Source organism: Aquarana catesbeiana, linkage group LG01, assembly GCF_042186555.1.
Source record: "Aquarana catesbeiana isolate 2022-GZ linkage group LG01, ASM4218655v1, whole genome shotgun sequence".
Lineage (NCBI taxonomy): Eukaryota > Metazoa > Chordata > Amphibia > Anura > Ranidae > Aquarana > Aquarana catesbeiana.
Window position 1 is genome coordinate 415,022,176 of NC_133324.1, and position 15,942 is coordinate 415,038,117.

The window sequence follows — 15,942 nt, forward strand, 5'->3', positions numbered from 1 at the left end:
GTCTCTTGTCATTTTTAACATTTTTGACACTTTTTTCGTGAAATGGTAGGGGTACTTATGTACCCCCTTACCATTTCACACAGGGGGGGGCTGGGATCTGGGGGTCACCTTGTTAAAGGGGGCTTCCAGATTCCGATAAGCCCTCCGCCCGCAGACCCCCACAACCACCGGCCAGGGTTGTGGGGATGAGGCCCTTGTCCTCATCAACATGGGGACAAGGTGTTTTGGGGGGCTACCCCAAAGCACCCTCCCAATGTTGAGGGCATGTGGCCTGGTACGGTTCAGGAGGGAGGGGGGCCGCACTCTCGTCCCCCCCTCTTTTCCTGCGGCCTGCCAGGTTGCGTGCTCGGATAAGGGTCTGGTATGGATTTTTGGGGGGACCCCACGCCGTTTTTTTTTTTTTTTTTTGGCGCGGGGTTCCCCTTAAAATCCATACCAGACCTGAAGGGTCTGGTATGGAATTTAGGGGGAACCCCACGTCATTTTTTTTTTTAAATTTTGGCCGGGGTTCCCCTTAATATCCATACCAGACCTGAAGGGCCTGGTATGGAATTTAGGGGGACTCCCACGTCATTTTTTTTTTTTAATTTTGGTTCGGGGTTCCCCTTTGGGGAATTCCCATGCCGTTTTTATCAATGAACTTCTATGTGTATTGTCGGCAATGCAATAGCCGCGAGTAGTTTTAAATGAGTTTTTTCCTTCAAAATGTCATTTTGCTGTCAGACTGTTCTAAACACAGGAAACATGCGCCCCTTTACAGGCACACTATAGACACCCCCCAGGTACGAAATTTAAAGGGATATTACACTTTTATTGATTGACTTTAAGCATTATTAAAATCACTGCTCCTGAAAAAACGGCCGTTTTTAAAACTTTTTTTTGCATTGATCCATGTCCCCTGGGGCAGGACCCAGGTCCCCAAACACTTTTTATGACAATAACTTGCATATTAGCCTTTAAAATTAGCACTTTTGATTTCTCCCATAGACTTTTAAAGGGTGTTCCGCGGCATTCGAATTTGCCGCGAACACCCCAAATTGTTCGCTGTTCGGTGAACTTGCGAACAGCCAATTTTCGAGTCGAACATGAGTTCGACTCGAACTCCAAGCTCATCCCTAGTCTCTAACTGTAGAGGATAGCATGGTAATAAATAATGATATAAAACTCTATACTGGTAAGTGTATCATTTTAAGCAAACAGAATGTGACTTGAAAACATTAATAATGGACTGAATCTGAACCATAATAAACCAGATAAATTCAGAAAACATAAAAAAAGAAAGTCACAGCCTTAAGTGAGCTCCAGCTGTTGCACAGGCTAGCAGTCCATGGCTATGTGGAACCATTTACAGATGTCAAAATAGGGTTCCTAACAGGGCCATAGCCAGGTAAGGATTACAGGTTGGTAATAAATGAAAGGGCTAACTCAGCCCGGTGTAGAAAACATTGACACTTTAGAGCCAGAAGTCACTTGTCACATGGGGGTTCACTTGCGGATAGATGAAGAGCCGTAGGAGTGTTCCTTGGTGTGGTATTGCAAGGATGAGTGGCCGGATGTGCAAGGGTCTGGGGCAGTGCAGTCTCAGGTACAAGAGCTTGGGTTGCCAGCTGTAAGGGTTCCAGTAGACGTTGTAATGATTCAGGTGATGTGTAGAAGTGTTGCTGGCCCTGATTTGTAAATTTCAGAGCAAACAGGAAATACCAGGTGTACTTGAGTTGATGCTGCAGGAGGATTTGAAGCTGAGGCGTCTTAGCACGTCATTTTGCTACCGTGAGGGGGGACAATTTAGAAAAGAGATGGTAGGTATGCCCTTAAACCAAAAGCACATCCTTGCTGCGGGCAGCAGCCAGAGGTTGCTCCTTCGTGTGAAAAAAGTGCAGCTTGACAAATATGTCACGAGGAGGGCCCTCAGGCAGGCGGCAAATTAGGACCCTATGGATCTGATCAAATTCCAGGTGATCAATAGGTATGGAGGATAATTCCTGGGACAGAACTTTGGTAAAGGAAGTTAGATCGTCAACGGATTCAGGAATGTCACAGAGGCGCAGATTTGATCTGCAAGATCGATTTTTTACGCATCTTCCAGGTGGGAAAGCAACATTATATTTTCCTCCCAAAGTGCCTCTAGCTCTTGAGAATGCTCATTTAGGGTGAATTCTATATCGTCAACCTGGGTTTCCAGGTCTGCTGTACATTGACCTAGCTCCCTGATTTCACAGGACAGCCGGTTTGTTATCTGCTGAGAGGTAGCTTTAAGGGCCTTCTGCAGCATGGACTCCATGTTGCTGAAAAAGTCCCTCTGTGACATACCTGTTTGGGGGATCAAGGGAGAGCTGAAGAGGTTTAGCTCAATGTCCGCATCACCATCCTCATCTCCTAGCCCTGGCCGGGCCTGGGATGCTGCTTGCTGCTGTGCTAAGGCTTTCGCCGCCATTTTGGAAGAAGCATGGGCGAGTGCCTCTTTGATTGTTTTTGGTTTATTCCTCCCTCAGTGACCCATGAGAACCATACCGCTCAGGCTGTGAGTGATCTGGAGAGGGATCAAGGAGTGGCTGTGTAGATCAAGCGTCTCAGGTCCGAGTTATGTTTGGGTATCTTCATGCTGAGCTGCCTGGAATGCTGGAAGTTACCTGGACAATTTCTTGAATGAGCCTGTCTTCAAACTTGTTTGTCTTGAACCCTGAACTCTTTGCTCCTCCCATGAACTTCCTGGTTTAAGCCATGTCTCTGCACTTCCTGTTTTCCAGATTATTGTCCTTTCTCCAGCCAGTATCTTGCTCCTGTCTTCTCCGCTGCCGTCCATATTTTGCCACCACTCCATATTGACACCTGGCTTGTTCCTCGACTACACGTCTGCCTGATCTCAACCTGCAACTACTCATTAGTAACCTGGCTGACTATGTTTCTGTTTGATCCCTACCTGCTTATCAGCTACTGGACCCCGGCTTGCTCCCCTCCTGGTGGGGCAATCCTGAGTACCACAACCTGGTACTAACATGCAGCAAAATCAATCTCCGCCATCGGGAGCTCTGGTGAACACCGGTTAGTACTTAGACGCTGCACCTCAGGTGAGCCCGCATCATTCACTAGAGTGACTGCCTGTGTACCTATCCTGCTGGTCAGTGGTATTTTGCTGCTACTGCTATAGCAACTGGTCTTCAAGTCTGACCCCTGATTGTGACACTGGGATGCTTTAATCTGATACTTGTCTACAGACTAATGGGGCTCTGGGAACACCCTCCACATGAACTCACTAATTTAATTTCTCTTCTTACTTTCTTCACATCTCTTTACAACTCTTATGTACTATACCGTGTGATCCGACAGATTCTACGCTATTGACCTACACCACGGTCATAATATTAATGGAATTAGGACAAGGGGGCTCCCCCCTACTTTTTTTTTACTTTTCCCTATAAAACTATTACTCTAGTCAGACTAACTCTAACTCTACCCTTAAGTGCATGGTTTAACTATTATCACAGAAAAACAGCACGATTGTGCCAGACTTGAGCTTTTTGTAGTGTAAACTCTGTACATTCTGCTTTTTATTTTTGCTCCTATACTTCTTCTTTTGTAAAACTGATAAATATTAAAAACTTTATGGCGTAAGTAATTGAAATTCAAGCGCCCTATCTCTGGGCGACTTCCTTAGGTCAAGTGAAGGTTCCACTTTTAACTTTGCAGGGGGTTATGGGACATGAATCCTCCTGTGACATCACTAACCTAACAAAGGAGGTAGAAAACTTCCTTTATTGGTGTAGTGTTTTCATTACTAATGCAAAATTATCATACCCTGACTGTACCAAAAACCAGTTAGTCTCATAGAAACTGCCCTTCTTTACTTTTCTCTTTCCAAAATCATTATAAATGTATTATTTTGAACTAAATTTCAATTAATTAAAGAATTAAATTTTGAACTAAATTTCAATTAATTAAAGAACTAAATTTCAATTAATTAAAGAATTACTAGCAAGTCATAAAAAAGTACACATAATAAGTAATAAGTGTTCTTTTTAAGCCCTCATCATTTGCCTCTCATTTCTGGCCAGTTACCTGTGATTTTCCATTAATTTTCACAATATTGACAATTATTTAAATAATTCTGATTCACCATTTTCTTAATGCTAGTATAATTATTAGGAATAATATATAGTTTACCATCTTTTCCATTTAGAATCAATATCACACATGGAAATTCTCATTTTTGATTTCTCATAGTAATTCTATATTAACCCCTTCACGCTGACCATATGCAAATTTACATTCATGGCTTGAAGGGGTTAAACTGGAGGGATGCCTGCACTTGCAGGTACCATTTTTTCAGAGCCAGTGGTTGGCTTTTTAGTGATAACAACCAGTGGTTGGCTTTTTAGTGATAACAGCCGCTCGGCTGTTATCCTAAAGGAGCGGGAGGGGATGTCCCCCCTCCCGCCGCCTTCCGCCGTTCTTCCTCCCATACCACCAAGAGACCTGAGCCACCAGCCGGCACATCCACCGCTCAGGCTATGTTGGAAGGTTTAATATCATATTTCTGGAGTTTTTCTTTCTGGTTTATACAACCAGGTGACTGGAATGTAACAAGTTGCACATCAAAGCTTTGTGGAACAAAAGCCTGGCTTCTGACCAACTGGTGTTTTAAAGATTGTAATGCAGGATTACAAGCTTCAAAGAGAACAATGGCTGCTATCACTGAAGATGACTCAGGTCACATAGCGATGATACATGGACGAATGCTGCCCCTAGAGGCAAATAAAGCAGGATGGACAGAAATATAATATATTAAGAAGGGCTGCCTATCAACTACTTTGATGCGTTAGAGACCTAGATGGGCTGGCAATGGGGTTGGGCCTGGACGGTGTATGGATGGAGTTTAAAAAGTGCACACAAAAGGGATATCACCCTTTTTTTCTCTCTTGGATCTTGCCTGATGGCTCTCATGCCGCATGGCTCTGTTGCCATTTTGAGCCCAGCTGATGAGACAATATCTAGAGGACAGTCTTGCGATAAGTATCTTTGATGTTCTTTTTTTTTTTTTTCTTTTTTATTAGACAGACGACATCATTGTATGCATGTCACTGCACTTTAAAATGGTTACATGCGTATAGGAATGTATGGGTTGCCCAGTTTGTGCCTAGTATGTGACGGGACCATGGAATATTGTCATGGTGCCTGCCAGCCTCTCATTGATTTGAACAAGCTGCTGTCTGTAGCTGTATGCAAACACTTGTGACTCCCAGACATGGAAATACATTCTGCATGTGAATAAAAATGTTTGTTTTATTTCAATTGCAATTATTGGTGGGGTTCTAAACAAAGGTTTCACTTTTCAGAAATAGAAAAAGATTGACACAAAAGTCCCCAATATCCTCCTCTGCAGTCACAGCTGCACTGATTGAAAGAACAGGAAATACTCTGTACAAAGGCTTCTTGTTCATTCACAAGCTTAATACATGGTAAACAATAGAAAAAAGGGGAGGGACACGTACTGAGAAGATATAGAGTGCTGCACACCCCGATTAATGTCAAAAAGAAAAAGAAGATATCCCCTGTGGGGTTTTAAAGCAGCAAAAAATGATGAAAATAATAAGCTGTTACTTGAAAAGGTTTTTTATTTTGTAGGGCTTAACCATGATGGTTAAAATAAGAGCTGTGCTACAGAAGATAACACAAATGAAGCTGGCACAAGTTTATACAATGTTCAAGCGCTATAATAGGGTAATAATAAATCTGTTGACTTTCCTCTCACATGCCACAATTGACCCTATGTACCTATCTGACCACCACCCCATCTCGGTTTCCTTGACCTTCCCAGACTTGATCCCTAAAACTAAAGTCTGGAGACTGAACTCGTCCCTATTAAAGGATGAGGTGTTTTCCACGCAACTAGAATCCAGCATAAATATGTATTTCCGGGAAAATTCCACCCCGGATATATCTCCTATCACAGTCTGGGAAGCACACAAAAGTGTGATCAGAGGGGAACTAATGACCCAAGCTGCAAAAATAAAACGGATCCACCAGAGCATGGTAGACGACCTCATCTCGAACATCAAAAGACTAGAGGCCACGCACAAACACGCTCATTCCCAGCAGACACTCCAGGAGCTGATGCAATATCGCTCTAAGCTGTTGGAAGAATTGGGAAAACGCACTAGACGCCGCTATGTCTTGCATCAGAGAGTCTTCTATGAGCAAGGCAATAAATGCGGAAAATTATTGGCCCGAGCAGTCCGTGCCTCTAGACCATCCAACACAATACACCACATCCGGACCCAACAGGGCACCCTACTATCTAAAAACGAAGATATTGCTCATTCTTTTGAACAATATTACAAAAACCTTTATAACTTACAACCCCCCAATCAAAATCCAGATCAGGGAGACCTTAGGAAGGAGGCTATCAAAAACTTCTTGGCCCAATATGGCCCTCAACCAATCTCACAATCTCAGGCAGCAGAATTAGAACAACCTTTTTTGGGAGAAGAACTACAAAACGTCCTAAAGCAGATGAAAACAGGCAAAAGCCCGGGCCCGGATGGCTTCACGCTGCAGTATTATAAATGTTTCTTTCAGACTCTAGCTCCAAAGATGTTAGCCACTTTCAATTCTCTGTCCAACCCCGCAATGCCGATGGGTCGCCTGCTGGAGGCCCACGTTACAGTTATCCCGAAAGAAGGCAAGGACTCCACACAAGTACAAACCTATCTCTCTCCTTAACGTGGATATTAAGATCTACGCAAAAATTCTAGCCAATAGAATGTCCCCTCTCCTACAGAATCTTATCTCTTTAGACCAGGTGGGCTTTGTCCCTGGTCGTGAGGCCAGGGACAACACCACCAGGGCATTAAACCTTCACCACTGGCTCACCACTACAGAGACACAGGGTTTCTTTTTATCACTAGACGCCGAGAAGGCGTTCGACAGAGTGGCCTGGGATTACATGCATGAGGTGCTCAGGAGGATTGGCCTTCACTCGCGCATGCTGGCACACATTTCGGCGCTGTACGCTTCTCCTAGCGCAGCAGTAAGAGTTAATGGCCACCTGTCGAACGCCTTCCCTATTAGAAACGGAACTCGCCAGGGCTGCCCTCTTCGCCCCTGATATTTATACTCTCATTGGAACCCCTCCTTAACAAATTAAGAGACAATCCCGATATTAAAGGAGTTAACATTCAAGGTAAAGAGTATAAAATTTCTGCTTTCGCGGATGATATCTTACTCTCACTGACTGCCCCTACTACCTCCATACCCAATTTGCTTAAAGATATAGATCACTTTGGATCCTTGTCATATCTAAAGATTAATTATGCAAAATCACAAGCGCTGAACATTTCACTCACAACACGGGAGGTTGAACGTTGTCAGACATCCTTCCCTTTTCAATGGAACCAACGGGCTATACCCTATTTAGGTATCAATATAACTACCAATCTAATGGACTTATATAGCGCTAACTTTAGCAAGGTCCTGAAAAAAGCACAACTTGACCTCAAGGAATGGGGAAAAATCAATGTCTCTTGGTTTGGCCGGGCGGCTCTCTTAAAAATGGTAACCTTGCCACGGTTCCTACACATTATCCAATGTCTCCCTATTAGCCCTCCGGCCTCTTTTTTCGCAGCATACAAGAGGATGTGCACAATGTTCCTTTGGAAGGGCTCACCGCCACGCATTAAGTATACCCGTCTCACACGTCTAAAACTCAGAGGTGGTATCGGGCTGCCAGACTTGCACAAATATTTTCTAGCAAGTCATCTCTCCCGTCTTGTAGATTGGAATATACACGAAGCAGGAAAGGTCTGGGTTACCTTAGAAAAATCATTTTACCAATTCCCACTTGAATCCCTACCCTGGATCCTACCCAAACATTGGACACAGAACATAGTAGGGCACCCTCTCATCTCAGCCTCACTAGGGGCCTTTAAACGGTCAATTAAAATCTCGTCAATCTCCTCAATCCCGGGCCCATTAACTCCACTGAGAGGCAACCCTGATTTTTCACCCGGACTATTACCATCCTTTCTTAACCAAGCATGGCCACATGACAAAATACTAGCATATCAGTTTTATACAGGTAAAAAGCCTAGATCTTATGAGAACCTAGTAGGCTTATCCCCACTACATTCCTTCCCTTTCTGGACATACCGACAAATTAGACACTTCCTCTCCACCCAGGGCACAACACAGACTTGGACAAGACCTCTAACCCCATTTGAGGACTTATGTACCCGAGCTCCTCCGCAGAGACATCTCATTTCCTACATATACAATGAGCTTATAGATGACGCTATCTGCCCCACTGACCCCGCACGCACGAAATGGGAAAAGGACTTACAGATGACCTTCACAGACGAGGATTGGACAGGTATCTACGAATATGCACATAAGGGTTCCCTTAATGTAGCCATTCATGAGAATGGATACAAAATTTTAACACGCTGGTACAGGACCCCGACGTTATTACATAAATTCTCTCCGACAATCCCAGATACATGTTGGAGGTGTGGAAAGGCAAAAGGGACTATGTTACATGTATGGTGGGATTGTGATCTCATCCAACCATATTGGAAGAAGGTACACGAGCTTATTACACACATTACGACGTACTCCCTAACATTCTCCCCTGCTCAATACCTCCTACATCATACCCACTTAACTAAAAAGGAATACTACAGATCACTGGCAATGCACTTGGTGAATGCGGCTAGACTGTGCATCCCAACACATTGGAGATCCACATCCACCCCTTCGATTGGTGAGTGGTTTCGTAGGATCACAAAGATAGAGGAGATGGAGGAGCTGGTTCATATATCACAGGAGAGAATCCAAAAATGTACGACCACATGGGCCTGTTGGACGCACTTCAAACTGTCTCAGCGATATGGTGAATATAACCCCTGAGCCCTTTCAACTTTCCCCCTTGGGGGGTGGGGAGTGGGGGGCGGCTGCGCCGGGGCGGGGGGGCGGTATGGAGACAGGGGGGAAATACCTGATGTCCTTCCCCCCCCCTCATTTCTTTTCCTATCAAGTCACCAACCCCCCCATAGAGCTATAGAGCTTATGGCTCTTATCTCCCCTACCTTATTATTGTAGGGATCAGCCCCTGTGTAGCCTGATCCCCTTCCTTCCTCCCCCTTTCCCCTCGCGCCCCTTTCTTCCCTCTTCCCTCCCCATCTGCTCTTCTGTTACCTCTCTTTTCCCTTCCCTCTTTTTTCTCCCCCCCTTTCCTTTTCTTTTCTGTTATTTTTTTGCTCTCTCATAACCCTTACCCTTTGAATGGTGCTATAATATTCCCTCAGTACCTTCCCTGAAAGGGTTAATTTAGACAATCTATTAAATGTCTGTTATACAACCCACTGCTTTGAATTCAATAATGGTTAAATCAATGTTAGCTATCTGTATTTCGGACCTATGAAACAATCTGTACTATGTAATATCCTGTTCACTGTCTATGCTCTCTGTTTTATACATTGGACAATAAAATATTATTATGGAAAAAAAAAAAAAAATAAATAAACTGATGCGTTTCGACCCCGTTGGGTCATCTTCAGAGGATTGAGGCGCTGTAACAAAATTTACGTATTAAAGTTCATGGATGTGACCATAAAAATGTAATATAATATATATATGTTTAACAGTATAATTACCAATCACATTGTGTTTGAGCAGTTTCTCCTGAGCTTATAATTCTCCGACGTCTCCCCCACCGGGTCCCGACAGGGGCCCCCCGCCCGTCCACCACGTCAGCAGGGTGAAAAGGGGGGCTAATCGTCCGTGCGTGTCTTACAAGGAGTCACACCAAGTGGATGTTTCCCAAACCTGGGGAGGGGCGTGGGGGCAAGCAAGCGAGACCTGCAGTCAAAGCATCAAATAACAGACAACTGTACCATCAGTGCATTATGTTTAGCACGGATAGAAATATGTGTATCATTTTCACTTAAAAAAAAAAAGGATAACTCTGTTTATAATTTATTTAATATTTTGTTTGATGTTGTCTGTACTTATTGGGGTCAGCGATGTATGGATATTCCCATAGTGGTGATGGTAAAAAAAAGGGGGGGAGGGGTTAACAAGGGTAGATATGACTACATGTAGATATCAGTATATCAGAGTATGTAATGTAATAAGTAAATAGTGGTATCTATGTGTTGGCCGTGAAATAAGTAACAAAGTAGAGTGAGGATATAGGAATGTAAAGAAAGAGGCGAATGTGGGGAGAACATGTGAGGAAAGAAGGGGACGGGCAGACTGGTGGGCATAAAAGGGAAAAAAAAAAAAAAACCGAGGGAAAGGAAAGGGATGGGAAAGAAAGAACGGGAAGGAGGGGGGATGGTTAATGGGGGAAAAGGGAAAAAGGAATGGGGAGTGAAGGAAAAAAGGCTTAAGAAGAAAAGATCCAGAGGAAAAAAGGAGACAGATTAGTGAAGTGTGAGGATAGTGCAGGTGGGGTGATGCATGTGAGTGGAAGGGAAGCATGAGGGTGGGGAAATGTCCTTTTTCCCTTTTCCCCCATTAACCATCCTCCCTTTTCTTTTTTATTCCCTTTTATCCCCACCAGTCTGCCCGTCCCCTTCTTTCCTCACATGTTCTCCCCACATTCGCCTCTTTCTTTACATTCTATATCCTCACTCTACTTTGTCACTTATTTCACGGCCAACACATAGATACCACTATTTACTTATTACATTACATACTCTGATATACTGATATCTACATGTAGTCATATCTACCCTTGTTAACCCCCCCCCCCCCTTTTTACCATCACCACTATGGGAATATCCATACATCGCTGACCCCAATAAGTACAGACAACATCAAACAAAATATTAAATAAATTATAAACAGAGTTATCCTTTTTTTTAAAAAGTGACAATGATACACATATTTCTATCCGTGCTAAACATAATGCACTGATGGTACAGTTGTCTGTTATTTGATGCTTTGACTGCAGGTCTCGCTTGCTTGCCCCCACGCCCCTCCCCAGGTTTGGGAAACATCCACTTGGTGTGACTCCTTGTAAGACACGCACGGACGATTAGCCCCCCTCTTCCCCCTGCTGACGTGGTGGACCAGCGGGGGGCCCCTGTCGGGACCCGGTGGGGGAGACGTCGGAGAATTATAAGCTCAGGAGAAACTGCTCAAACACAATGTGATTAGTAATTATACTGTTAAACATATATATATATATATTATATTACATTTTTATGGTCACATCCATGAACTTTAATACGTAAATTTTGTTACAGTGCCTCAATCCTCTGAAGATGACCCAACGGGGTCGAAACGCGTCAGTATTATTATTACCCTATTATAGCGCTTGAACATTGTATAAACTTGTGCCAGCTTCATTCGTGTTATCTCCTGTAGCACAGCTCTTATTTTTTGTATAATAACTTTTTATTTTTAGAACAAGACATTACATGACACGTCCAACAGTGCAAATCATATAGACAATGGCCTCGCAGGGTCATATCAGTAACAATCTTCAATATATAAATTGAACATACACATACATTACTATTAACCTAATGTAAGGTGCTTATCTAGGTATAACTCTATGGGACCCGCTAAGGGGGTAGTCAGGGGCTTTGGAAGCCCCATTTTTCCATGAAATGAAAAATTGGGGGCTCGCGAGGGTGTGTTTGAGTTGAGGGGCTCTCTGGGATGTGCGAGGTACATAGCCCAGTGGCCCACGCCCGGGGCAGGAGGGGGGGGTCCGAAACCTCCATCAATCCGCCTCCCGCTCCCACGTAGGCCCCCGTGGCCACGCAACAGTGGTTTGTTCATGTAAAATTTATCTAGTTCTTAGAAATCCAGAGATCTCCCCCAGTGAATTTCGGTTCTATATTAAACGACCCATAGGTAGCTATTTCGCTCAAGTTTCCCTAGTATTATAACAAAATAACAGTAATAAATAGAAAGACACAAGAATAAGAAGGAAATAATAAAAAAAAAGAGAGGAGGAGGGATACAATAAGGGGGGGGGGAGTAGGAGAGGGATGGGGGGAAATGGGAAGGGGAGAGGGGATGGGTCAGGTTACCTGTAAATACTGGTAAGCTTCCTCTGCCTCCGCAACGGACCCCTCGGAGCTGAGTTCGATATACCTCGGGTAGGTCAGGTTATAGGGTCTTGCCTACAGGGTTGAGTTTTTGTTAGCCTAAGTACTCTGAGCGTAGGGTCTGCCAGTTCTAGTAGTGCAACGTCCAGACTGGACGACACTGTTGTGGAGTCCGAGGTGTATTCAGCCCATGACATCCAGATGTCATGGAATCGATCCTTGTGTCCTTTGTTGGTCGCCACCCAATCCTCGGCCTCCCGGATCTCACTGACCTTTCTGATCCACTCAGCTCGTGTGGGGATCGTGTGTTTTTTCCAATGGATTGGGATCAGGTGCCTAGCCGCATTTAATAAATGCGGTAGCACACTTTTCTTGTATTTTCGTAGTGAGATCGGGGGGACCTGCAGGAGAAAGTGGGTCGGGGAGAAGGGTATTTCTATCTCTGTCACTATTTTGATTTGGTTTCGTATATCTTCCCAAAAGGATTTAATTTGAGGGCAATCCCACCATATGTGTTTCAGTGTTCCTCTCTGTCCACATCCTCTCCAGCACAGCTTGGACGTGGAAGGGTAGAAGCGGGCCAAGTCCGCAGGTACTCTATACCAACGGGATAGTAGCTTAAAGTTTGTTTCCTGGGTCTTGGACTCTATTGAGGATGAATGAGTGAGCTGATATAAGTGAGTCAAGTCTGTCTTTGCAAATACGATGCCCAGGTCTTTTTCCCAGCGTCTGATAAAAGCAGATGTGGTGTTAGGGAATGAGGAGCCTAGTAATTTATAAAGTTCTGAGACTAAATGTGGTGTGGGTTCTTCTGCGATAAAGAGTTTTTCAAGGTGGGTGAGAGCCAAGGGGTCTCTAATCTTATGGCCGTGTAATTGGAAGAAGTGATGTAATTGTCTGTATTTCCAGAAGTTCATTGGGGTACCCTGTCGGCCTGTAGGCAGAGATTCATAGCCCAGAAGTTTGCCGTCTTTTATAAGTTTACCACAGCTGGCGTCTCCACCCTCTATCCACGATTCAAAAAAACACATTCGTTCTCCCGGAGGGAACCATAGGAAACCTCCCAGTGGGGCCAGTGGGGACACCGAGGGAGCCAATTTTAGCAGCGGGTTAATCTTATCCCAGGTTGACAGTACTTGGGTTGTCAAGGGGGACGTTGTCTCCGACAATCCTCTATGCTCTCGGGATAGCCAGGGAGCATATGATAAGTTTCTTCCCGCTAAACATTTCTCTAGAGGTACCCAAATCTTAGAGCAGGAGTGGAAATGCCAGTTGAGCATCCTCTGTACCGCTATAGCCCAGTAGTATCTTCTGACATCTGGGAGGCCCAGGCCTCCGTTCTGTTTCGAGCGCCGTAGGACTCGTAGGGCTATCCTAGGTTTGCGCGCATTCAATGTAAATTCAGACAGTATGCTAGATATTTTATCAAAAAAAGATCGGGGTAGTCGAATTGGTAGCATCTGTAAAAAGAACAGTATACGTGGTAGGATGTTCATTTTTATTATGTTCACTCTTCCCAACCATGTGAAGGCCGTTTGTGTCCATTGGGATAGGTCTTTCTTAATGGTAGTTAGCAGTGGGAGGTAGTTCGCGGTATATATGCCGTTAAAATTATCTGTGAGTTGTATACCGAGGTATCGGATAGCCGACGTGGCCCAAGTGAAAGGAAAGGCTGATTTAAGGCTTGTTGTTAATTGGGATGTCATGCAAATAGGAAGGATTTCTGACTTTGAAAAATTAATTTTAAAATTTGAGAGACACCCAAAGAGCTTCAGTTCCCTCATCAGATTGGGCAGCGAGATCAGGGGGTTTGAAACATGGAACAGGACATCATCAGCATATGCCGAGAGTTTATGCTCCGTGTTACCAACCGTGAGGCCCTTAATGTCAGGGTTAGCGCGTATTGTGCGGAGTAAAGGCTCCAGCACTAAAGCAAACAGGAGAGGTGATAGGGGACACCCCTGTCTCGTGCCATTTCTGATGGGGAAGCGAGCTGATAGAGTTCCATTTACCTTGACTTGTGCGCAGGGTGCCGAGTATAGTGCTAATATAGAGGATAGCATTCTTGGACCCATCCGCAGTGATCGAAGCACCTCCGTCAGGTAAGACCAGTCAACGCGATCGAACGCTTTTTCAGCGTCTGTTGACAATATGAGGTAAGGCTGTGGTTCAGGGCGAGCACGGGCCCAGTGAATAAGGTGTACCGCCCTGATAGAGTTGTCTCTGGCTTCTCTTCCTGTTATGAATCCCGTTTGGTCTGGGTGGATAATGTCCGGGATAAGGTATTTAAGTCTGTTTGCTAGTGTTTTCGCTAAAATTTTAATGTCCAGGTTAAGGAGCGAGATTGGCCGGTAGCTCGGGGGGACGGTGGGGTCCTTGCCCTCTTTTGGGATTACAGTGATGTGTGCCAGAAGTGCCTCTGACGGAATGGTTCCTCCTTCTGCAATAGAGTTAAAATAATTGCACATGGGGGTCTCCAGGTGAGTCAGGAAAGCTTTAAAGTATGCCTTAGTGAACCCGTCAGGTCCAGGGCTCTTCCCGTTGGGCAAGGAGTTCACCGTGGCACGAAGCTCATTTAGGGTAATTGGGGCATCTAGGTCTGAGGATTGCTCCTCTGTAAGTGTTGGGAGTCTAGCTGCAGTCAGGTAATCTCGGATCGCGTTTTGTCTAGTGTCCCGTGATGTAGGGGAGGGGTCAGAGTCTATGTTGTACAGTTTAGCGTAATAAGCTCGGAATTCAGCAGCAATTTTAGATGGGTGTAGAATCGGTGTTCCCGAAGCGCTATGTAGTTTATGTATATATGTCTGGGCATGACGTTTCCGGAGGGCCCGGGCCAACATGCGGCCGCATTTGTTTCCGTGTTCATAGTACCTGTGTGCCATGAATCGGAATTGTTTGCGTGTTTGACGATCGAGTAGGCTAGGAACAGTTCGCGTAGCTCTGTCAGCTTTTCCAGTTCTTCAGGGCGTCCGTTGGCTTTGTGCCTGAGTTCTGCTTTTTAGAGTTCGGTGTGTACTCTCAAAAAGTCTGCCTGTCGTATCTTTTTAAGTCTACAGCCCTGGGAAATTAGTGCCCCCCCGAACCACAGCCTTGTGAGCCTCCCAAACTGTCCCCTCACTCTGCTCGCCTATGGGATTCTCTGCAAAATAATGAGTTAGGGTATCCGTGACCTCAGCCATCACCACCGCATCGTCCAATAGGTTTTCATTAAGTCTCCAGGTCCAAACTCCCCGTGCACCCGACGGTAAGGAAAAGGCCATCGTTACTGGGGCGTGGTCGGAAATGGAGATGGAACCAATGTCTGCAGACTGCAGAAGTTCAAGGATATTTCGATCTACATAGATATGGTCAATTCTTGTGTATACATTATGTACTGTAGAGTAATAGCTGAAGTCACGGTCTAGTGGTCTAAGTGCACGCCAACTGTCGGTAAGCAGGTGGGACTGAATAGCCCTGCGGAAGTGCTTCAAAAATGCGTAGGAGTGTGAGGGTCTCGCATGAGAGGTGTCTAGCATTGGGTCAGGGCTTAAGTTAAAATCGCCCCCTAGGATTAGGAAGCCTTCTCTGAATTCAGCCAAGCGGTCTAGTGTATTGTCTATGAAGGTAAGTTGATCTGCATTCGGGGCGTATATAGTGGCGAATGTGTATTTTTGGCCAGCGATATTGCCCTTCAGGAAAACATATCTCCCCAAGGGGTCTGTATCGTGATCTATCGGCTGGAAAGGGCATGCCTTGTGTATAGCGATAGCTGTCCCTTTAGATTTAGGAGTCGGGGATGTGCTAATAAACCATTGGTTGAAAAGGTGAATAGGTAATTTGGGAAGAGATTTTGGTGTAAAGTGGGTTTCTTGGAGGAAAACCACTTGAGTTTTTAGGCGTTTTA